Here is a 25,792-nt window from a genome sequence, read left to right as displayed (position 1 = left end):
TGTAGCTTTCATACTTTGAATAATCTATTTTTAAGGAGAAAAAGTAAGTCTTAATTTTTGGATGTACATATTTCAGCCAGATATGCACTATGGTGCATGAGTATAAACACTATCATTTGGGTTTCTTAAATTCATGATAAAATAAACAAATTCTGCTTTCTAAGTTTCTTTTTATATTGTGTTGATATGAATTTCTTATGAACGCTTTGTAATCACTTCAGTTTTTTTCCTGCTGCCTCAGGAATCATGGTACAAGGGTATGCAAAATGTCAAGCTTTTTTGGGGCTCCCCTTATATTTGGCCTTCTAGGCTTGAAAACCCCTTACTTTAGACCATTTTTAGACTATATTTTCTGCAGGAAATTGCACCTTTATGATAAAGAGTAAACCAATAATTGTCTTCCGCAAAAATGATGAGAAGGACTTGAAGTCATGCATGCCACATCAAATGACACCAGGGATTCACTCCCAAAAAGGATACAAGGGGTCAAAGTTACAAAACTTAAAAAAAAAATAGGAATCAGTAATATAGCCACGTGGAGTGCTGTTTTATGCTATTACAAGGTTGCTGAACATATATATATGAAAATATGTTTGATATTTATTTCTTAATCGGTGATCGTAGCCCTCTAAGATTTACTCATAAGGTTGAAATTTACAAACTTCAAACATAAGCATGTGGGGTATTATTTTAAAATATTTCAAGTTTATGAATATGATGATGGTTTTCATTTTTTTTACATTACAATTGAGAATATTTAGATCTTTAACCCCAGCTGCATAGCGATATATACTTGAAAGGCTGGTATAATGGTGTACATATGTACCATCATAACCCTTTTGCCTGAACAGTTGCCTGTTCATATCTGTTATACTATGCTGGTGTTATGCTACACTACTCTCTAAATCTTGCAGTCTGCTGCTGTAGAAGCATATTCCTGAAAGACCACTACACATATCTACCATCATGACCCGGCTGGCCAGAGCACTAGCCTTCATTTTATTACTTGATTATGCACATAATATAATGCTATTTACAAAGTAGATAGATAGATAGATAGATAGATAGATAGATAGATAGATAGATAGATAGATAGATAGATAGATAGATAGATAGATAGATAGATAGATAGATATTTTATTAATCCCAAGGGGAAATTCACATACTCCAGCAGCAGCATACTGATAAAAAACAATATTAAATTAAAGAGTAATAAAAGTATAACAGACAATAACTGTATAATGTTAACGTTTACCCCCCTAGGTGGAATTAAAGAGTCACATAGTGTGGGGGAGGAATGATCTCCTCAGTCTGTCAATTGAGCAGGACAGTGACAGCAGTCTGTTGCTGAAGCTGCTCCTCTGTCTGGAGATAATACTGTTCAGTGGATGCAGTGGATTCTCCATGATTGACATGAGCCTGCTCAGCGCCCGTCGTTCTGCCACGGATGTCAGACTGTCCAGCTCCATGCCTACAAGAGAGCCTGCCTTCCTCACCAGCTTGTCTAGGCGTGAGGTGTCCTTCTTTATGCTGCCTCCCCAGCACACCACCGCATAGAAGAGGGTGCTCGCCACAGCTGTCTGATAGAACATCTGCAGCATCTTACTGCAGATGTTGAAGGACTCCAGTCTTCTAAGGAAGTATAGTCTGCTCTGACCTTTCTTACATAGAGCATCAGTATTGGCAGCCCAGTCCAATTTATCATCCAGCTGCACTCCCAGGTATTTATAGGTCTGCACCCTATGCACACAGTCGCCTCTGATAATCACGGGGTCCAGGAAGGGCCTGGGTCTCCTAAAATCCACCACCAGCTGCTTGGTTTGATTGGTGTTCAGGTGTAAGTGGTTTGAGTCGCACCATCTAACAAAGTCCTTGATTAGGTCCCTATACTCCTCCTCCTGCCCACTCCTGATGCAGCCCATGATAGCAGTGTTGTCAGCAAACTTTTGCACGTGGCAGGATTCCGAGTTGTATTGTAAGTCTGATGTATATAGGCTGAACAGAACCGGTGACAGTACAGTCCCCTGCGGCGCTCCTATGTTGCTGACTACAATGTCAGACCTGCAGTTCCCAAGACACACATACTGAGGTCTGTCTGTAAGATAGTCCATGATCCATGCTACCAGGTATGAATCTACTCCCATCTCTGTCAGCTTGTCCCTAAGGAGCAGAGGTTGGATGGTGTGGAAGGCGCTAGAGAAGTCCAGAAACATAATTCTTACAACACCACTGCCTCTGTCCAAGTGGGAGAGGGATCGGTGTGGCACGTACATGATGGCATCCTCCACTCCCGCCTTCTTCTGGTATGCGAACTGCAGAGGGTCGAGGGTGTGACGGACCTGTGGCCTCAGGTGGTGAAGCAGCAGCCGCTCCATGGTCTTCATCACATATGACGTCAGGGCAACAGGCCAGAAGTCATTCAGCTCACTAGGATATGATAACTTTGGGACTGGAGTGATGCAAGATGTTTTCCAAAGCCTCGGGACTCTCCCCGTTCCAGGCACAGGTTGAAGATGCGCTGTAGAGGACTCCCCAGCTCCAAAGCACAGGCCTTCAGCAGTCGTGGCGATACGCCACGCCATCTGGACCCACTGCTTTGCTGGCACGAAGTTTGTATGTGGGGATGTCTCTCCTATGTTGGTATCAGCAGAAGGATGGGTGGAGGGTGCAGTACTCTGAGTTGAGAGTGGGTTAGGGTGGTCAAACCTGTTAAAGAAGTTGTTCATTTGGTTTGCTCTCTCCATGTCTCTCTTGATGGTGGCACCCACGTCGAGCTGCAGCCAATGATGATCTTCATCCCATCCCGCACTTCCTTCATGCTGTTATTCCGCAACTTCTGCTCCAGCTTTCTCCTGTACTGCTCCTTCACCGCCCTGAACTGGACTCGGTGTTCCTTCTGCACGTGTTTGAGCTCATGCTGATCCCCGCCTTTAAAAGCCCTTTTCTTCTGGTTCAAAATGCCCTTGATGTCACTTGTAATCCATGGCTTGTTGTTAGCATAGCAGCATACTGTTCTTACTGGAACTACAATGTCCATACATAAGTTGATGTAGTCAGTAGTGCAGTCAACAGCCCCCTCAATGTTCTCTCTATGTGACACCTGCAGGATATCCCAGTCCGTAGTTCCAAAGCAGTCTCTCAGAGCCTGCTCTGCCTCAGGGGACCACTTCCTGAATGAGCGTGTGGTTGTAGGTAGCTCTCTCACTCTTAGTTTGTAGTGAGGCTGAAGCAGAACCAGGTTATGATTTGCTTTTCCAAGCACAGGCAGTGGGGTGGTACTGTACGCTTCTTTAACGTTTGCATACAGTAGTAGGTCAATAGCCCTTTTTCCCTGGGTGTTACAATCCACATACTGGGAGAAGGCAGGTAATGTTTTGTCCAGCATCACATGGTTAAAGTCTCCAGCGATTAGCAGAAGTGCCTCAGGGTGCTGTGTTTGTAGTTTAGCAACTGCATAATGGATTATGTCACCCGCTATCTCCACATCCGCCCAAGGAGGGATGCAAACAATAACAACAATGTCGTGTCCAAACTTTCTGGGCAAGTAATAGGGATGCAGACTTACGGCCAACAGTTCAATGTCCCTGCTGTTATGCTGTTACGCTTGTTATGCTGCTGTTTAATTGCTGCTGGTCAGCTTTGTTTGTGGTTGGATGGTTCCAGAAGGAAACAGAGAAGATTTCAATACTAACTTAGTGTGGCTTTAATTATCTAATCATGCTAAAATGCAATGATAAGTAAAGTGAGGTCAAAAACAGTAGGTGGTGAAGAATCAAAGGGAAAAAAGGCAAACTGAGTCATTGTTCTGTGACAACTCGGTAGGCACAGGAAAGAAATTGGCAGGCAGAATATGTGAAGGAAGAAAAAACAAATAACTACTTTGTCAAATCTTTTGTTCTAGTAACCGTACATGAACTGAAAGCTTTTTTTTTGGTGTTTACTTGCCATGAAACTGCTACTCAATAATGATCATTTTGAGCAGTATTGGAAGCAGAAGGAACACTGCCTATTAAAACTTCCTCGATAACTTTGCTTGGGGTTTGAAGGAGTTTTGTCTCATAAAGTTTCCAGTCAGTAAGTGGTGCCTGGGTTTTTATTGTCCTAGCACTGGAAGGGGCAGAGTCAGTTGCTCTCACTGTGCGGTTTCTCAGCACTGTGGAGGTAAAGGATGACCATATAGCTTGCTGCAGTGCCCTGTCTTGGCCTGTGTTGGAATTACATACCTGGGAGTAATCTGGAAGGTGACCCTTTGATGTGCATGCATGACAAAATACACTGTGGACTATGGCCAGCCAGTCATCCCAGCCAATACCCTCAGGCCGCCAGGTGGAGCCCTCCCTGCAGCATGGAGGTGCCCTGAATGCCAGCAGGGAATCATGGACATTAGTGTTTTTCTTTACAGCCCTGCTGGATACCTTGGGGGCCAACAGAGGACACTGCAGGGAGACCCAGAGACTCTTACATGCCCTATAACCCGGAATTACCTCTTAGTCACTGTGACAGGGGAAATGACGTACTCCCGGGATGAAGAAGAGGACTTTTAATCTGAATTTTGTCTGAATTTTTCATGGTCAGTTTTTCATGTTTTATCATGTAACTTTATCCTTTAATTTGAATATGCTTTATTTGTAATTGGTATGTAACTTGCTGTGCTTGTAAGTGGAAATGCTTTATAACAATACATTTAATTTAATTTAATTAATTTAGCACCATGATAATGCAAAATCCTACAATCACTTAACTTGAAAACGAAACTATAAGGTTTACAGCATTAATGATAAGGTTTACTGCCATATTAACATTAGAGTTAAAATAAATACGCACACTTAACACTACAAGATGTTCTTGTATTTTATTATACTGAATTAAGTAATAATTATTGTGTGCATATACAATAAACATTTAGACTGCCAGTGTAAAAACCTTAAACCAATCACATCTAATAAAGTGCAGTTGAATTGTGCACTTAAGTGCAATTTAGTTTGACATGCCTCTAGAACATAAAAACTGAACCTACTGTTAATTACAGAGGCAATACATCCACTTGTTACTGTCACTATACAACAATTCTAAATTCAAAAAAGATAAGTGATATTGTAGTTCCAATTGAAGCCACTAGGAACAGTAAATTCCACGGCAACATCTAATTTTTAGAAAAGACTCCTACAGAGGTCATACAGTAAATACACTGCTCAAAAAAAATTAAGGTAACACTTAATCATCACAGTTTAACACCAAGTCTATTAAGCATATCAATTTGTCCAAATAGGAAGCATACATGATTATAAATCAGCTTCATCAGCTTTAGTGCAAATGAAAGTGAAAACAGGTGCACTGAAGAGGCAACAGCAATATACCTTCCAGAAAGGGAATGGCTTTGCAGGTGGTGGCCACCCACAATTGCTCTCTCCTTATCCTTTTTGACTGAGTCTTCTCTAGTTTTGCATTTTGCTCGTGTCCTTGTTACTATTAGTAGCATGAGATGGTACCTGCAACTGACTTGGCTTCCACAGTTTGCCCAGCTCCTCCAGGATAACACATCCATATGTGGCGTCACAAGAATGTTAGCTGTGTCTCCAGGAGGTGATCCGTTACATGAGGAGAACTGGACAGAGCATTAGAAGGCCATCAACCCAGCAGCAGGACTGGTATCTGGGTATTTTTTCACATGAATATTTACTGTGTGTGAGCATAAGGCTGAATATAGTGAAGTGAAGCTGGATACAGTGTTTGGAGAATAATCCACACAGTGCTGCCCATCACAGGCCAGCTATTACAAGCAAAACTGCTCTGTGTGATAATGGAGACTTGAACATGAGTTAGATATGCCCAGTATGCATTATTGCAGCAGCAAATAAAAACGTTGCTTTCACTCTTATTTTTCTAAAGTTTACATTCTCAAATAAGAAATACTTAAATTACATTTTTTTTTATTTGTATATATTGACAATTATTTTTTTTTAACCCAGCCACAGAGGATGCACAAACCAGTGTTTCTTCGTGCCTGTCCCAAGCCCGGATAAATGGGGAGGGTTACGTCAGGAAGATCATCTGGTGTAAAATTTTGCTAAATCGATATGCAGACAACAATACAAACAGATCAATTAAGACCAAGGTTAACAACAACTGCCACCAGTACTGTTAGCCAACAGGGTGCTGGCGGAAATTGGACTACTGTTGGCCGAAGAAGGAGAAGAAAAGGGGGGAGACGTGTCCGGAGGCAGGAGGAGAGGAGGAAGGTAAAGAGAGTGGAACTGAGGGTAGGAAATTTAAATGTTGGCAGTATGACCGGTAAGAGGAAAGAGTTAGCAGATATGATGGAGAGAAGGAAGGTTGATATATTGTGCATACAAGAGACTAAATGGAAGGGGAGTAAGGCCGGGTGAATTGGAGGTGGATTCAAATTGTTCTATCATGGTGTGGATAGAAGGAGAAATGGGGCGCCTCCACCACCTACTCAAAGCATCATGATGCTCCAACAATGATGGAAGGATTAAAAGCCAGAAGTCTACGTGACCATCTTCTTCAAGTCCTTCCGTGTGAACCCTAAATCCAAAGAGGACTGTTTTATTTATGTTAGGTAGAATGCCCAGATGGGACTGGGCAGTCTCATGGTCTGGAATCCCAACAGATTTTATTTTTTTCTCCAGCCGTCTGGAGTTTTTTTTGTTTTTTCTGTCCACCCTGGCCATTGGACCTTACTCTCATTCTATGTTAATTAATGTTGACTTATTTTATTTTCTTACTGTGTCTTTTATTTTTCTATTCTTCATTATGTAAAGCACTTTGATCTACTGTTTGTATGAAAATGTGCTATATAAATAAATGTTGTTGTTGTTGTGGCGAAGGCTAAAGAAAAGGCATATGATGAGTTGTATGAGAGGTTGGACACTAAGGAGGGAGAAAAGGACCTGTACCGATTGGATAGACAGAGGGACCAAGCTGGGAAAGATATGCAATAGTTTAGGGTGATAAATTATAAAAATGGAAACGTACTCACAAGCGAGGAGAGTATGTTGAGCAGATGGAAAGAGTACTTTCAGAGGCTGATGAATGAAGAGAATGGAGATTAGACAGGAGTCCCTGTGGACTATGATGTTTGCTGATGACATTGTGATCTGTAGCGATAGTAGGGAGCAGGTTGATGAGACACTGTAGAGGTGGAGATATGCTCCGGATAGTAGAGCAATGAAGGTCAGTAGGAACAAGACAGAATACATGTGTGTGAATAAGAGGGAGGTCAGTGGAATGGTGAGGTAGCAGGGAGTAGAGTTGGCGAAGGTGGATGAGTTTAAATACTTGGGATCAACAGTACAGAGTAATGGAGATTGTGAATGAGAGGTGAAAAAGAGAGTGCAGGCAGGGTGGAATGGGTGGAGAAGAGTGTCAGGAGTAATTTGTGACAGACGGGTACCAGCAATAATGAAAAGGAAGACAGTGGCACGGACTAGAAAGCAGGAGACAGAGCTCGAGGTGGCAGAGTTAAAGATACTAAGATTTGCACAGGGTGTGACGAGGATTGATAGATTTACAAATGAGTACATTAGAGGGTCAGCTCAGTTGGGACAGTTGGGAAAGTCAGAGAGGCGAGATTGCGTTGGTTTTGACATGTGCAGAGGAGAGATAGATAGATAGATAGATAGATAGATAGATAGATAGATAGATAGATAGATAGATAGATAGATAGATAGATAGATACTTTATTAATCCCAAGGGGAAATGCTGGGTATATTGGGAAAAGGATGCTAAGGATAGAGTTGCCAAGAAAGAGGAAAAGAGGAAGGCCTAAGAGGAGGTTTATGGATGTGGTGAGAGAGGACATGCAGGTGATGGGTGTAACAGAGCAAGATGCACAGGACAGAAAGATATGGAAGAAGATGTCCCGCTGTGGCAACCCCTAACGGGAGCAGCCAAAAGAATACGACAATTTTTTTTATTCAAGGATCATTGCCTCTCTGTGTCAGTGAAACGAATAAATAGCAATTGGAGGTTATAGATTTTTTTCAAAAAAGTGAAAACAAAGTAAGAATGATATTGAGGCAAACCAGCAACGCTAAATGGCGATTTCTAAACAACTGTAATGACAAGTAGCTTTTTCATGACTCCTGGCTTGGAACAAGCATGAGAGCTAAATGATCAAGTAACTGAATTAGAACAGCAGATGACATAGCCGACACTAAAAGGTGATAAGAAGGTTGAACAAGTTAAAACAATCAAGACAGCTGAACCACATTTTCTGTTGAAAGGGGAAAAATGTGTATTTCAACACAATCTACTTTCAATAAGTTACTTTAGAATGCTAAAGGAAATCCTACACAATTTGAAGGGAAAGGAATGGACAGTACAAGTGAGTGTGATATCCTTTTTCTCAGGCCAGATAAATGCAACAAAAAGTAAAAAATAAAAAAAGCAGAATATATATAGATATATGTTGCAATTTCTAATATACATTTTGTTAAACATAAAATACTTTTTAATATTGACTACAGTGCATTGTACAGCTATAATGCTTAAACTGAGCACATACTGTACACCATATGGTGTAGATTCCCCTCCCTAAAAGGGACTTTTCTTTTGTTTTATTAAAATGTGTCTCGTTCATCACAAACAACCTATTATTGTAAAGCTGAACGCAATTCACTTCTGTCTCAAACCTCTTATGCAAGGACTGTTGATCACAGCATATGAACTGTCATCTTATTTGCATTCTTAGAATGCATCATTATTCACAATATTTGATGTCCATAAAACACATTAAAACTATTTCCTAGAGCAAAATATTATCGGCCTGGCATTGTATACATCATTTGTGTACTCAAATTGTAAAATGTAAATTGATATATATGAAAATGGCCCATTAACTTTTTCATTAATGGTAATAATACATTTTGTATGTCAGTAGGAGGAGGATCCAGTGTTTATTTGAAGCTAGCAGAACGATAAATGGAGGCACAGATGATTTCAGTGGTATCTGTCTACTATTAAAGAATTAAAAAAATGTAAAAATAAGGAAATTATTACTATTCTTACTTTAAAATGCATTGAATTTAAATACAGTAGGTATTGTTAATTAGTTATTTGTATTTCTGTTTAAAATTTTCATATTCCTCTAATGTTTTAGTATTTGCAAAGAACAAGAATATATTTTCATCTTCACTTTTATAGCTAACATTTAAACCTGCTTTTGTAATTTCTTAAAATGATTTAGAATTCTGTAGGTATATTTGTTTGATAACTGAAATTGAAAATGTATGAAAAAGATGTCATATCATTTAATCAAAGGCAGCTTTGAGATCTACAATTGATGTACTAATATGTAAGGAATCTGCCAATCTACAATCGCAGAACAATTGGTATTCTAAATGTCCAAATAACTGGGTGACAGTCTAGAGAAAGGAAAGGCTGGGGAAATTTGCAAATGTTGTGCCACTTACAAGAATGTGAGAAGAGCTAAGAGTTTCAGTGGGAAGCTTTGCAATTTAGAGCTTAGCGATCAACATAGAGAATATCACATAGAAGTATAAATTTTGACATTAATGGAATGTTTATTAAATCTGAGAACAGTCTGCTCCCAAAGAGACCAATTGTTCTTGTATGCTGTGTGACACATTCTGTACAGAATATATAAAAATAAATAAATTAACAAATCATATATGTTTCTTGGTTTGGTAGATTTTTTGTAAAAGAGAATACAGAAAACAACTTGTTTTTACATTTTGAATTAGGGTATTGCTTTTTTAAAGACAGATTGGTTGACAAGAATCGCATGAAACATTATTGGTGTTATGTGATTTGTTCTAATGTGTTCATTTAAATATACACTGATGTTTCTGTTATGCAGCTACTTTATATCACAAGTCCTAAAAGCTTTATTAGCCTTTATTCCTTCAGGCATAAAGCAAAAGTCTTTCTTCAAGATAAATTCTCTAATTTTTGTAATTCTTATAATGTCATTTTTAAGTCACCACAGTGTTATCCCTTTCACTCACATAGCCCTCTGACATCAGTTTGACCAGGGGGAATACATATTTGTAGCACACTGCTTTGATTTTATTTTTTTCTTTAAATCATAAGTATGGATAAGAGACAGTTTTTGACCTGATTCTAAGCTTATAATATATTATATATAATATGAAACTGACAACTTTATATTTAGCCTCATGCATTTACAAATTAATTGAGAGAGAAAAAAGATAATCCCCTGGTTTTACAATTCTGACATTCTATATAAGTTGTGTCTTAGTGTCGTGTGTTATTTCAATGCATAAATGCTGTGCAGGGTCCAGTCTTTGATTGCAACCACTGTCCATAGAATTCTTACTACACTGTCCAGAGAATCTCTTACTTCATATGACTGTGTTAGTTTCCTCTCACATCCCTAAACACTCCAACCATGAGTCATGTGGGTATCTCTGATAGAATAGCTCCCTACTTTGAGTGATTTTTGCTGGGCAGTTTTTGCCAGTGTGGTTAGCAGTAGTTCCCTTGAATGCTGTATTGAACTAAGTAGATTGTTGAATTTATAGATTGGTAATGTAATGGGTCTTTATTCTGGCAAAAAGTGTTTACTTGCAGTATATTTGTATAAGGTACCAGAAGAAAAAGACATGACCCAAAATACTAAGCAAATTTCAAAGCCAGAAAGTGAAAGCATTCTGTCTTTAAGCCAAGTATTAAAATCCTATCTCAAAGTATGAAGACATAACACAAAGGTTGTTCTTCAGGAAATCAAAAAATAAATAATCACTAGCTAAACTCTTATGTTTTCAGCATAAACATGGATATTCGGTAAGTGCACGGTGCCGCCCATTATACCACTACAATGGTGATTTCATTGTGGTAGCAACCACTCAACAAAATGGCAGTCCCTGAGAAACAAAATGGCTTAAAAATAATGCAAAAATATTCCTACTACATTAAATAGATATATCATGCAAAAACTATTAAGAAAGGCAAACTCTGCACATTCCAAAACTTAAAGTGAATATAAAAAAAGAAAACAAAAAAGTCATAAAAAACTAAACCACTTCATAACAATCGTGACACGTCTTATTAAGTCAACGCTTTTACAGTACATCTCAGCAGAGGAAGCAGATGTTTGAATGATTCAAAGTAATGTTTTTGATCATGTTACTAAGGATAATGAAGGAAATAGAATAATCATAAAATATTGAGTTTATCCAGAAGAAATACTAATAAAATGAACTTGGGTTTGAACAATAGGAAAATATTTTTTGAAACATTTTAAGTGTTGCTAATTTTCATTTCCAGTATTATGGGAATACATTTGCTATTTATGATTTGTGCTGATTTTTCCAGTAGTATCTATTTGACACTATTTGAGCAAAATGCCTGTGATTGGCATGTGTTGAGCGTATGACTGGATAATTGTCGCTCCATCATCATTAAACTGTGCCAAAATTGAATTAAATGTCATCATCGGCAACAGTAAATATAAAAACAAGAATTAAGTCTATGATAAATTTTTTGTGTTTTATAAATATGTTTAGTCAAACTATTAATATATTTACGGATTGCACATAGCATACTCTTTTCTCCTTGGCTATTGGATTGAGCTCAGTAAAAGAGTTTCACACTGGTATGTCTGCTTCTTCTCTTACACCCAGTGCTGCTGACATAATAATACCTGTCACACACGTGCACTTAGGAGGCAAGTCCTGAGGTGAGTGAACTATTGCAAGACAAGGGGGTAATATGAAGTATTAACACTTCTCTTCTTCTTTCACCAGAGTTGTCGAAGAAAAATCATAAAATAATTCACTCACTTTCAATTGTTCCGGATTCCCAAAATGGCTCACATTCCATTTCATCAGTTCTGCCTCTGACTCCTGAAGATGACAACTTCTTTTGAACATCAAATGTTATGATTTTGACCACCTTTTTTGCTTATTTTTGTGCAAGATCACCGGGCATTATAAGGGGACAATTCCCCAACTCATTTTTGAGTCTCTTGGTCAATCATTTTCCTAGATAACACTGGTATTTTAACTTCAATAAAATATGCATGGTGTCAGGTTACTCGTTACTTTAAAAAGTAGTTGAACTACTTAATGTACATTATGTTACTTGCAACATCTTACTCTACTGCTCTTGAGATCGTGTTACTGACTTTAGTACTGCATGCGTCATTCCTTAACATAAATTTAGTGATTTCTGAAATGTTAAGATAAATTATTCCAGCAAGGAGACAGAATAATACAAATGCTCAAACATTTGCCTCTGAAAATGTATCTTGTGGATGCTTTCACCATCTTCTACATTTGGGTGCTAGAAGCATGTGCAAAGCAAATATACAGTATGCGCAGGCTGAAAGAGTGCAACGAACATGCGCAGCCTACAAAATCCTTAACTATAAACTGATTAAGGATTTACATGGCCACATAACCAGAGTTTCCATTGAGAAATCTACCTCTGCTACCTTGGTTTCTCAGATGCTAATAGCCTGGTTTATCTAACTGGAAAAAGTGCTTACTTTACATTTTAGAAACCATGCTTATCCACACATTTAGAGACTACTATAAATCCTTATATTCTAATGAGTTCAAAGAAGACAACACACAATCTAATGCATTTCTGGATACATTATAGATACCACAAATAGATACTTTTAGTGCAGAGGAACTCAAAATTACTAGATGCTATAAAGTCACTTCAAAGTGGGAAAGCAGCAAGCCCTGATGGCTACCCTGTAGAATTTTATAAGAAATTCTCCACTCAGCTAGCTCCCCTCTTATTAGCAACATTTATAGAAGCCAGAGACAATCAAATTCTACCTCAAACTTTTCGGCAAGCATTAATCACTGTTTTTCCTAAACAAAATAAGGACTTATTAAAATGTGCATCATATAGACCAATTTCACTTCTGAATAATGATGTTAAGATGCTCTCAAAAATCCTAGCTAGAAGGATGGAGAAAGTGCTGCCTTTGGTTATATCACAAGATCAAACTGGATTTATTAAAGGCTGACACTTAGCTTCCAATCTTCAATGCCTGTTTAATGTAATATATTCACCAGCAAAGTCAAACACCTCAGAGATATTGGATGCAGAAAAAGCATTTGACATGATTGAATGGAACTACCTTTTCACTACATTAGAGAAATCTGGGTTTGGCCCGAACATTTGTGCATGGATCAAACTAATGTATACCAATCCAGAATCTTCACTTTGTATTAACAACATTTGTTCAGACTACTTTAAACTAGAATGTGGTACCAGACAAGGATGCCCTTTGTCACCACTGCTATTTGCAATCAGATAAAGGGGATTATCAGAGAAGGACTTGAACAGAAAATTTCTCTATATCCAGATGATATGGTACTGTATATATCAGACCCACAAAATACTGTGCCTGCAGTCTTAACAGCACTTACAGAATTTCAAAAGATCTCTGGTCTCAGAATTAATTTGAATAAAAGTGTGCTCTTTCCAGTGAATTCTCAAGCATACAATATAAGATTGGACACCTTCCCTTTTATCATGGTAGATCAGTTTACCTAGGAGTAAATATCACAACTAAATTTTGTTGTCTGTATGGAAACAAAAGCAAAACTTGCATAGATGGTCAACCCTTCATCGCACTGTAACTGGAAGAATTAACCTTGTTAAGATGAATATCCTTCCTAGGCTTTTCTTTTTTATTTAAGAAATTCCAATATACATCACTGTATCATTTTGTAAGCAATTAGATTCAACCATAACCTCATTTATTTGGAACTCAAAACATCCACGTATCCAAAGAGTGACCCTACAAAGACCCAAGGCAGAAGGTGGCAATACATGTGGCAGCAAACATACAAGCTATAAAAACCTGGACACAAATAGATGAACATACGCAGGCTTGGTCCTCAATAGAAATAAAATCCTGCAGTACTTCTTTATATTCCTTGCTTTGTGCCCCAATAAATGCAAGTTATCACCAATATACTAATAACCCAATTGTACTTCACTCACTCAGAATATGGTACCAATGTAGAAAGCATTTTAAGATGGAGAATCTGTGGCACCTCTGCATGAGAACCACTTTTTTCAACCCTCGCAAACATATGCAGTTTTTAATACCTGGAAAACATTTGGGATTAAATTGCTTAGAGATCTTTATATAGACAACATCTTTGCATCCTATGAGCAATTACATTCCAAATTTAACTTTCCAGCAACACATTTCTTTCACTATCTTCAAATCAGAAACTTTGTTAAACAGAACCTGCCCGATTTTCCTCATCTCGCATCGTCCTCTATGCTGGAAAAAATATTGCTCAGTTTCGAGGACTCATACAGCATTTCTACAATATATAAAATTATTTTACTGTCCCTCCCTTTCAAAGATCCAAGAGGACAATGGGAAAAAGATCTCTCACTAAACATAACAGAAAAGGAGTGGAAGGTAGCAATGCAAAGAATTCACTCGAGCTTCTTTCAATTATTCAACTCAAAATTATATATCGAATACATCTGTCTTGCTTAAAACTGTCCAAAATGTTTCCAGGGCAAGATCTAACCTGCGAACACCGCAATCAAGTCCCAGTCTCACTGGGTCACATGTTTTGGGCCTGCACCAAAATAACATAATTCTGGACAAACATTTTTAAGTGCCTTTTAGACAGCCTTGGTGTCACAATCCTTCCTAACCCATTAACAGCTGTGTTTGGTGTTATTCCAGATAGGCTTAAAGTGGAGAAGGACAAACAAACTGTGATTGCCTTCACTACACTATTGGCACGCAGACTTATTTTGCCAAACTGGAAGAATCCTAACTCTCCTCTTTTAAGTCAGTGGGTAACTGATGTTTTATACTATTTGAAATTGGAAAAAATAAGATTCTCAGTTAGAGGATCTGTGCAGAACTTTTTCAAAACCTGGCAGGATCTAATCAATAATATTTTAGAATAAACTCTTAAAGCACTGAGGAAGTAATTCTCTTCCCATTTCTTTTTCTTCTCCATTTATCTTTATCCGCCTATTAAACTCATCAATTTATGTATTTTTACAAGCTTTAAGTTTTACTCCGTTGGCTATGCTCTCTTCCTCAGGGGTGGGGGTTGATTTGTTTTCAATCCTATTTTTTGTAAAAATTAAACTATTTGTATGGAATGATTACAATAAAATCAACAAAATTTTAACAAAAATAAACCAGGCTTATCTGATAAACATGTTATTAAAGCACCAGTAAACACACTCATTGTGTGAATACCAGACTAACTAAACAAAAAAAATAAGATGCACTAGCTGTGCTTTTATATATCTGGCACAGACATATCAGAAAACCAATATGAAGTTCTATCTAGCTTTTCCCATACAGAAGACTCATTTGAGGAAAGAACAGCAGCACATCTAGAGGTTACTACTGTGTGACTGAAGTTGTGAACCACACAAGTATAGCATGTGAAAGCCCCACGTAATTTCTTAGCTTCTGTAACAAAATAGAATCACAAGAATGATAGCATAAAGCTGTGATTGGTCTAAAGACTAAAACATTTTAAACAGGCTCTAGTGAATATTATGAGAGTGAAGCTGTGAGACAGCTACATTTTCAACAGTTTAAAAACAAAAGGTACATTAAAATAATTAAATTAATATTAAATATCAATATTACAATGAGCACTGAGTTGATAGAAGTGAGGCATGTACAGGTATAGCAAATGAACTTAAGCCTTAATACAGGCTTATTTATTGCAACACAAAGAACACGGAACCTAACGTTTTTACTTTTTTCTGCTATTATGGGTGACAGGAAATACCTGTTAAAGCAACAAACTCAAGCAGGGAACTTAACAAAAGTTACTCTGCATGCATTAATCCTTAATGACCTGCACTATTAAAGGAGTTAGTATAAATAATACTTACTGTTATCTCAGTTTTACATCTATTTTCCAGTTTCAATCACTCTATTTTTCTTCATCCTGGCTTCTCTGCAGTTTCCGCCCACAGGTCCTCGTTTTTGTAAAGGTTCTCAAAAGAACATTCATCTCCCATGTCTAAAGTGCCTCTGTCACTCCAGACTATAGCCCTGCTGGCCACTCCAATAGTATTTAATGTATTATTAATTTATTTTCTCTGCTTATATTGAGGTTATCAGAAATAAACTTTATGCACTAGGGTTGAACGTTAAGACGGAAGTAAAAAATTTAGTGGTAACCGTTGACTGTAATCTGAATTTTAAATCGCATATTTATCAGACTACTAGGACAGCATTTTTTCACTTACGAAACATAGCTAAAGTTAGACCTCTTATATCATTGAAAGATGCGGAGAAATTAATTCACGCGTTTGTTTTCAGTAGACTAGATTACTGTAACGCACTCCTCTCAGGACTACCCAAAAAAGACATCAATCACTTGCAACGAGTGCAGAATGCAGCTGCTAGAATCCTAACTGGGAAAAGAAAATCCGAACACATTTCTCCAGTTTTGATGTCACTACACTGGTTGCCTGTGTCATTCAGGATTGACTTTAAAATACTGCTTATGGTTTATAAAGCCTTAAATAATCTGCTCCATCTTATATATCGGAATGCCTGACACATTATATTCCAAATCGTAACCTTAGATCTTCAAATGAGTGTCTCCTTATAATTCCAAAAACTAAACTTAAAAGAAGTGGTGAGGCGGCCTTCTGCTGTTATGCACCTAAAATCTGGAATAGCCTGCCAATAGGAATTCGCCAGGCAAATACAGTAGAGCACTGTAAAACACTGCTTAAAACACATTACTTTAACATGGCCTTTTTATAACTTCACTTTAACTTAATACTGATACTCTGTATGTTCAATTCTTCATAATAACTATTCACAGTGGCTCCAAAATCCATACTGACCCCTACTCTCTCTTCTGTTTCTTTTCCAGTTTCTTTGTGGTGGCGGCCTGCGCCACCACCACCACTCAAAGCACCAACATTGATGGACTGAAAGCCAGAAGTCTACGTGACCATCATCATCAGGTCCTTCCATGAAAACCCTAAATACAAAGAGGACTGTTTGACTAATGTTAGGTAGATTGCCCAGAGGGGACTGGGCGGTCTCTTGGTCTGGAACCCCTACAGATTTTATTTTTTCTCCAGCCTTTGGAGTTTTTGTTTTTCTGTCCACCCTGGCCATCGGACCTTACTCTTATTCTATGTTAATTAATGTTGACTTATGTTTATTTTTATTGTGTCTTCTATTTTTCTATTCATTTTGTAAAGCACTTTGAGCTACATTTTTTTGTATGAATATGTGCTATATAAATAAATGTTGATTGATTGATTGATTGATTCTATTAGAAATATCTAGGAACACAGTATCATTTTAAAATAAATAAAAACTATTAGTGATTTTTGATTTGCTTGTGCTAGCTTGTGCTACTTAAGTAATAGTTTATCAATCCATTAATACAGTGGTGTGAAAAACTATTTGCCCCCTTCCTGATTTCTTATTCTTTTGCATGTTTGTCACACAAAATGTTTCTGATCATCAAACACATTTAACCATTAGTCAAATATAACACAAGTAAACACAAAATGCAGTTTTTAAATGATGTTTTTATTATTTAGGAGAAAAAATCCAAACCTACATGGCCCTGTGTGAAAAGTAATTGCCCCTGAACCTAATAACTGGTTGGGCCACCCTTAGCAGCAATAACTGCAATCAAGCGTTTGCGATAACTTGCAATGAGTCTTTTACAGCGCTCTGGAGGAATTTTGGCCCACTTATCTTTGCAGAATTGTTGTAATTCAGCTTTATTTGAGTGTTTTCTAGCATGAACCGCCTTTTTAAGGTCATGCCATAGCATCTCAATTGGATTCAGGTCAGGACTTTGACTAGGCCACTCCAAAGTCTTCATTTTGTTTTTCTTCAGCCATTCAGAGGTGGATTTGCTGGTGTGTTTTGGGTCATTGTCCTGTTGCAGCACCCAAGATCACTTCAGCTTGAGTTGACGAACAGATGGCCAGACATTCTCCTTCAGGATTTTTTGGTAGACAGTAGAATTCATGGTTTCATCTATCACAGCAAGCCTTCCAGGTCCTGAAGCAGCAAAACAACCCCAGACCATCACACTACCACCACCATATTTTACTGTTGGTATGATGTTCTTTTTCTGAAATGCTGTGTTCCTTTTACGCCAGATGTAACGGGACATTTGCCTTCCAAAAAGTTCAACCTTTGTCTCATCAGTGCACAAGGTATTTTCCCAAAAGTCTTGGCAATCATTGAGATGTTTCTTAGCAAAATTGAGATGAGCCCTAATGTTCTTTTGCTTAACAGTGGTTTTGCGTCTTGGAAATCTGCCATGCAGGCTGTTTTGCCCAGTCTCTTTCTTATGGTGGAGTCATGAACACTGACCTTAATTGAGGCAAGTGAGGCCTGCAGTTCTTTAGACGTTGTCCTGGGGTCTTTTGTGACCTCTCGGATGAGTCGTCTCTGCGCTCTTGGGGTAATTTTGGTCGGCCGGCCACTCCTGGGAAGGTTCACCACTGTTCCATGTTTTGCCATTTGTGGATAATGGCTCTCACTGTGGTTCGCTGGAGTCCCAAAGCTTTAGAAATGGCTTTATAACCTTTACCAGACTGATAGATCTCAATTACTTCTGTTCTCATTTGTTCCTGAATTTCTTTGGATCTTGGCATGATGTTTAGCTTTTGAGGTGCTTTTGGTCTACTTCTCTGTGTCAGGCAGCTCCTATTTAAGTGATTTCTTGATTGAAACAGGTGTGGCAGTAATCAGGCCTGGGGGTGACTACGGAAATTGAACTCAGGTGTGATACACCACAGTTAGGTTATTTTTAACAAGGGGCAATTACTTTTTCACACAGGGCCATGTAGGTTTGGATTTTTTCTCCCTAAATAATAAAAACCATCATTTAAAAACTGCATTTTGTGTTTACTTGTGTTATATATTTGACTAATGGTTAAATGTGTTTGATGATCAGAAACATTTTGTGTGACAAACATGCAAAAGAATAAGAAATCAGGAAGGGGGCAAATAGTTTTTCACACCACTGTACATTGTTGAAACCGTCCAGTCTCTGGACATGGTGCCATTTCATCACCCATCCTTCTTCATACTTTTTCATTCACAAATCAGCTTTAAATTCACATCTTTAGGATGTGGGAAGAAACTGCAGTACCTGGAAAAAAACTTTGAAGACACAAGGAGAACATTCCCACTCTACACAGACTATGAACAAGCCAAGATTACAACCTAGAGTTGTGCGGCAGTAACACTAAACTAAATCTCCATTCTGCTCACAACAGTTTGGGGTGTTTTATTTTTGATATATTAACTTCCTGCAGTCCTGATAGAGTGAACGTTTTACTTCTGAAATGTCTAACTAATGTTTTAAGTAACTTTAAGTATTATCCTCTTAAACAATTATTCTTGTGAACATTACCTTTTTAGACTCTGAGCACAGTTAGCTTTATCTTATTTGAAGGCCTCAGAGAACAGTGTACAGTACAATATCTCCTGTATTTAGTTAGGGATATCCATGGTGATTTTCAGTGAGAGAGTGGAACTGCAGCTAAAGATAAAGTCGTTATCTGTTACAATCTCGCTCTAATAGGTCTTTCCTTGCTACATGCTGTGGAAGGCCTGTTTGATTAAAGTGAAACTACATGTGTGAATATGGATTGGATCTAATTAGACATAATCCTGTCTCTGCATATATAGGAATGAAGAGAACAGTGGCCAATGCTGTAACAGGGAGGCTGGGTCAGACGTACACCATTTCTAACAACTTTGCTTGTGAAAGTGAGATTCTGATATTAATGAGCAGTCCAGTTAATGGTTTATGGATGTAATTGGAAGAAAAAGAGGTGAAAATAATGTCTAGACATATCCATATTTGAGATTTGTGCAAGCCCTCATATATTGAAGCCTGTGAAATGTTTAGATTTTCATTTAAGTGTAGATATGTTGCTATATATTATATCAATTAATTTATCCATTCTTTGGCTCTAGCTGCCTAACCCAGTCTCTGAATTGTAGTAGCCACCCTGGTAGCTTTATGTGCACACTAGAAACTAATCTTGAACTGGAGCAAGGCACAGTCCATTCCAGAGCACAGTCATATGCAATACCATAATGGTACAATTTAAATTAGCAAATTAATTTAATAAGCACATTAGCACGTGACAGGAAATCCTGAATATGTATTGTACCAATTTTCCCAAAAGAGGTCAATTAACTGGTAAAAAAAATGATGGTACTACATCAGATAAAGCAAAGTAGTAGTCAAATAGAACTGAAAAGCCAGGAAGAGGTTGTGAACATATGACAAAAAGAGACATGAAAATAAAATAAAAACATAAAACAAAATTCAAAGCCAAACAAAAAACAATCCTACACTATAAATGTTTTTAAGACACCCATTTGGAATTTCTTGTGCTACAGAAGCTCAAAGTTCAAACAGTTCTATGTGGGCACAAAGTTTTGTAGAGGACTCTTGATGACATCCAATAGCACATGACTAACAACAGGTAATTTTGCTATAAACAATATGGTAGCACCCATGAAAAACAAAGCACAAAATGACAATGCCTATTAAACAGAATGAAGATTTAAAAATATATCAAGGAATACAAAACATAACCGTTATGAAGTCATAACCATACATGGCTGAGTCACTATAAACTTCAGAGAACATTAATGGACAAAAGCATTATTTACTCACAAGAGTAAAAAGCATTTTTTCAGTAACTAATTATATTGGCTTGCTGCCTTCACTTATAGACTTATTCCACTGCACAATGCACATCACCTGAAAATGAAAATGTTTAGAGTTTACACAAACATGTAGAATCTTTTACATAATTATGACAGTGGATTTTCATTATTTTAATATAGAGTTTGAGATCAATCCATTTTCTGAATCCACTATTTGATATCATGTTCTTGTGTATGAAAGTCCACAGATCTCACATATTATTATTTATTTAATTATTTCAACATCATGACTTAGTTTCTTGTCATGGTAAAAAATAGGTTTCTCATGGTTTTCTTGAGATCACTAGTTATATAATGCCCAATATATCATTGAGCCAGTGGAATCATTGTGCAAGCCAGTACAATTTATCCTTTGAATCTTAAACAAAATGAACAGATGCCTTTGTTTGGATACAATAAAGCAACAAGAGAATTACTCAGGACTGAAGAAATAACATACTAAGAGCCTGAGTAGCAGTTTCGGAGCAGGGGCTCATAACTTTGACAATGCTGGAAACCTGAGGTTTGTGGCTTTTATTCAAAAAAGTTTATTGATATGAGACAAATTCCTCCCTTTAACTGAATGTTGTGACATTTAAGAGCAGCATGGAGGCCTCACCCTGGAAGACCAACCTCTGACCCTTATTTACAAAAATGATGGTGCTCAGAAGTGGCTGTGTTTTGGCTGGGTATTTCTTCTTTCCCACCCCAAGATGTCTGTGAGCTTTGTCAACACCTTGTCATGATGTCACTTACATCTTCACTGGGTCATGGCCTTTTAGCACCCCGACAGGATGTACGCCATGGTTCCTCTACTTTCATAAATCGTGCAGAGAGGGTATTCCCTCATTTCCTGTGCAAGTTGATTGGAGGGTGTCATACACTGCTCTGAGCATCAAGGAAATCTGAAAAGGCTCCAGCTGCCACAGTTCAGTTTGTGTGATGGTTCTCATAGGGAAATCCCACCTTGTCTATGCACCTTTTGGTGGTTTCAGTTCATTTGCAATCCTTTTCAATGTTTGGGACTGTATCCTGGATAACTGTACTCATTTCACTAAAGTTTGACTTTGACTTCCTTTGACTGTCCCCTCCTTTTTCAGCAAATGAGTATGTCCTAAGTGGCTAGGTAGCCAAATGAGTATGACCATTGTCAAGTGCCTAAACAGAACATGTTTTGAACAGCAAAGAATTGGATATTAAAGGGAAGATACTGTCTGTTAATGCTGTGCCAAAGAAGAGAAGAAATGAATTTAAATGAGGACCAGGGGCCTCATGCATAAACAGTGTGCATGCACTAAAATGTTGCCTACACCCTTTTCCACGCTCACATTGCGATGTATAAAAACTAAACTTGGCATAAAACCACGTAAATTCTCACAGTAGCACAATATATTGGATACACACATTTCTGCTTAGTTTTGCAAGCTGGTGGCACCCAGCGTCAAATCAGTGCTACTGTTCCTGTGTAGTTTCCCTTTCTTTTTTAGATTCACATCCCTGATGTGGCTTTATCAAATACACTAAAATTAACCATGTATCGTTTATATATTTAAGGCATTTGATTGTAATCAACCTGTAACAATATAATGGTCCATGAAATGGCCTAGTATTCCAACTACCATAGCTGCTTTAGTGTTGTTACTCTCAGTGCACCACACAGACTATTTTAACCCACTGTATCTGAGTGTGGAATCACAGCTGTACAACAGTTCATCGGAAAGCTGTAAGGCGGATTGTGTCGAGGATTATCGGTGTAAGAGCCAATCTTTGAAAGGTAAACCTTTGAGTTAAACTCATATTATTGCTTGCTTAATTTCATTGGAATATAAATTTCTTTCATAGTCACAGACAGTGATATAGTCTTTTCCCCCTGTAAGTTAGTATGAGTATGAACTTTCTTGCTATAACTAACATACAGTGTGTTAATTGAGTCAGCTGTTGTTTTAGAATAGGTCCCAGTACTTAGGGATTAAAAAGACCCATTTTCAACATAGAAATGGGATAGGAATACAGTTTTCTGACTGTTTTGAAATGGTTCAGAAAAGTTTTGTAGTGTTTTGTAACGATTAGAAATGTAGCAAGATTTATAAGCTTTGAACAGAACTTCTCTTAAACAAGAACTTTTCTAATTTTTGCTATTTTAATTTTTTCTTTTTTGTGTGGACTGTTTTACTTTGAATTTTAACTAAAACTTTTAAAAATGAAGATATTTTATCTGTGGAATCATTTCAATGCATTAGGCTTTTGAATCCCATTTTTTATGCTAGAGCAGCTGAACTTTGGTAATTTTGGGAAAACGCAGCTACAATTGGGATGCAGCATCTAGCATTTATAGCAAACGCTGCCTCAGCCATGCACACACTCTATTTGAACTTCGCCCATTCGGCAAAAGCTTCAGAGCATTTCCAGTACGTACCTCAAGGTTCAGAAACAATTTCATCCCAATAAACGAACTCATATAGTCCATAAAGTGCTCCTGGTTGTACTTATAAGTACAATTACCTCACTGTAAAATTGAATTACAGTTGTAATATTGCACAACCTGAGCCACTTTATGAACCATTTGCACTATCTGCACTATATATACAGTGGTGTGAAAAACTATTTGCCCCCTTCCTGATTTCTTATTCTTTTGCATGTTTGTCACACAAAATGTTTCTGATCATCAAACACATTTAACCATTAGTCAAATATAACACAAGTAAACACAAAATGCAGTTTTTAAATGATGTTTTTTATTATTTAGGGAGAAAAAAAATCCAAACCTACATGGCCCTGTGTGAAAAAGTAATTGCCCCCTGAACCTAATAACTGGTTGGGCCACCCTAAGAAATCAGGAAGGGGGCAAATAGTTTTTCACACCACTATACATGTATATTGTATTTATGCTTTCATATTGTATATTTTTAATTGTTTTTATCATATTGTTATTATTGCTATTATTATTATTATTGTCATTATATCATTTTATAGGAAAATACAGTAAATTTATGGGGGATTTGCATATTGAATCTCATTGTACCATACAATAACAATAAAGGAATTCAATTCAATTCAATTGAAGAGAATGTGTATTTACAGATGATGACAACTGGCTTCTAAATCGATTAGATTTATAACACTTATCTTCTTGGACCTTGTGATATCATTTTTGAGATGAAATGCATTTCATTTAATGCATACATTTTTATCTTCATTTAAATAATGTATACTCTTGATAATTAAACGTGTGGGCACGGTGGCAAAGCGGTAGTGAGGAGGTGGCACCCCATCCAGGGATTGTTCCTGCCTCGTGCTGCATGCTTGCTGGGACTGGTGTGACCTTGGATGGATGGATGGATGGATGGATGGAATAATCAAACATGTACTACAAAGATATTTCAGTGTTCCTTAAAGAATCGGTGTTCTAAGCTTACAGATGGTTTGACATTTATTACAGAGATCATTGTGTGGCGATTGGTTATGTGGAGAAAGAAAAGAAAGGACAGGAATTGGGGGTTGGTACGTTTGAAAAAGATAGTACTGCTGCAATAAATTATTTCATCGAGGGTCGGCATGGTGCAGCAAGCATCTTGCAAGGGGCAGGAACAATCTCTGGACGGGGGTGCCAGCTCATCGCTACCAGTGTTCCACCGTGCCCCCATGTTTTAATACGTTTTAATTAATTGCATCATGAAAATTATATCAAGTATACATCATAGTGTTTAATTTTTTTTGAGAGCTGTAAAATTATGAATGTAATGTATTGTGTGTCCTGTTGGCGTAAGTGAAAGCCTGTTTAAGAAACACATATTCACACATATAGAGCACATAGAAGAACACATAGAAGAATACAAAGCATTAAAAGTGCTACTTTAGTTACAATGGGATCTGAGAAACTGTACTAAATTAAACATTGATTTTATGATTAAGTTTACAACATTCTACTTTAATGACAAAATAAACTACAAGATTAAAATGGACATTTCGAACCTTTTTTCACTGTTTCCCTATTTTTTTTCTTTTCTATGTACTCTAATACGCTTCAATTTGACGACTCGCCTTTTCACAGCGACTTTGATATCTGACCACTTCTTTTTTATTTCAGGTACTGTGCGACTTTCTGATCTTGAACTTTCAAGTTCCTCCGCCACTCTGTATCACTCGACCAACTTCCTTTTGTTGTTTATACCACTGCTTAAGCCAATAAATAAAACATTTTTCCTTGCCTCCACTTTGCATTCGCTGAAATTCTTTTTTTCAGGTGCTTCTGCAATTGTCTTTTAACCAAACACTGAACAGAAAGTGATATTTATATTGATTTGCATATTAAAATATGCAAAATTATGGGAGGAGTCGAGGTGGGACAATAGGCATGTGAATGTGCATTACTGTTCATGGAAGTTGGCTTATGCATGGCCTTGTGCATCTGAAATTTTTTGTGTGTACATACATTTCCACTTTTGTCTGTATGCCATGTTTTAGTGTGAATTCTACACAAACCATTATGCATGAGGGCCCAGGAGATCAAACATAAGTCACAAAACATGGCAAGATCAAAACAAGAAAATTCGACTGATCTTTCTTTAAGACAAAACAAAATCTCAAATTCGTAGTCAAAGGAATGTAGAAAAAAGCCCTAATGCTGAGAAAACGATCAATTAGCCAAATTCAAATTCCTACAGGGACAATTTATCAAACTTGCATCATTGACCTGGTGATATCATGTGTGCATATTTCTGGGATATTTCCATAAAAATGTCAAGACAACCCTACCACAACATGGTGTGATCAAAATAAACAAAATAGTGTTGGGAGAAGATGCAAAAAATATTAAATTATATCAAGACATTATATATTAATAATTATATTAAGACAAAAAAACAATCAGGAATGGATTCAGCACTCCAACAAACAATTATAAATGACTAATCAAATGTTTCCAAATAAGAAGTAAGAAGTGATGATCAAAGTTTATTCACAACAATCAGTACTCTAAGTATGAAACAGACAGTAATGAGCAAGAGTGTAATCAATGACACAGTGGTCTGGTTTATTGAGTTCAATTAAAGAGAAAGAACTTGATGAATTCAAAACCACATTTAAGCTGCT

The sequence above is a fragment of the Polypterus senegalus genome, chromosome 16, assembly GCF_016835505.1.
Source record: "Polypterus senegalus isolate Bchr_013 chromosome 16, ASM1683550v1, whole genome shotgun sequence".
Taxonomy (NCBI): Eukaryota; Metazoa; Chordata; class Cladistia; order Polypteriformes; family Polypteridae; genus Polypterus; species Polypterus senegalus.
Note: the sequence above shows the minus strand (reverse complement) of the source record.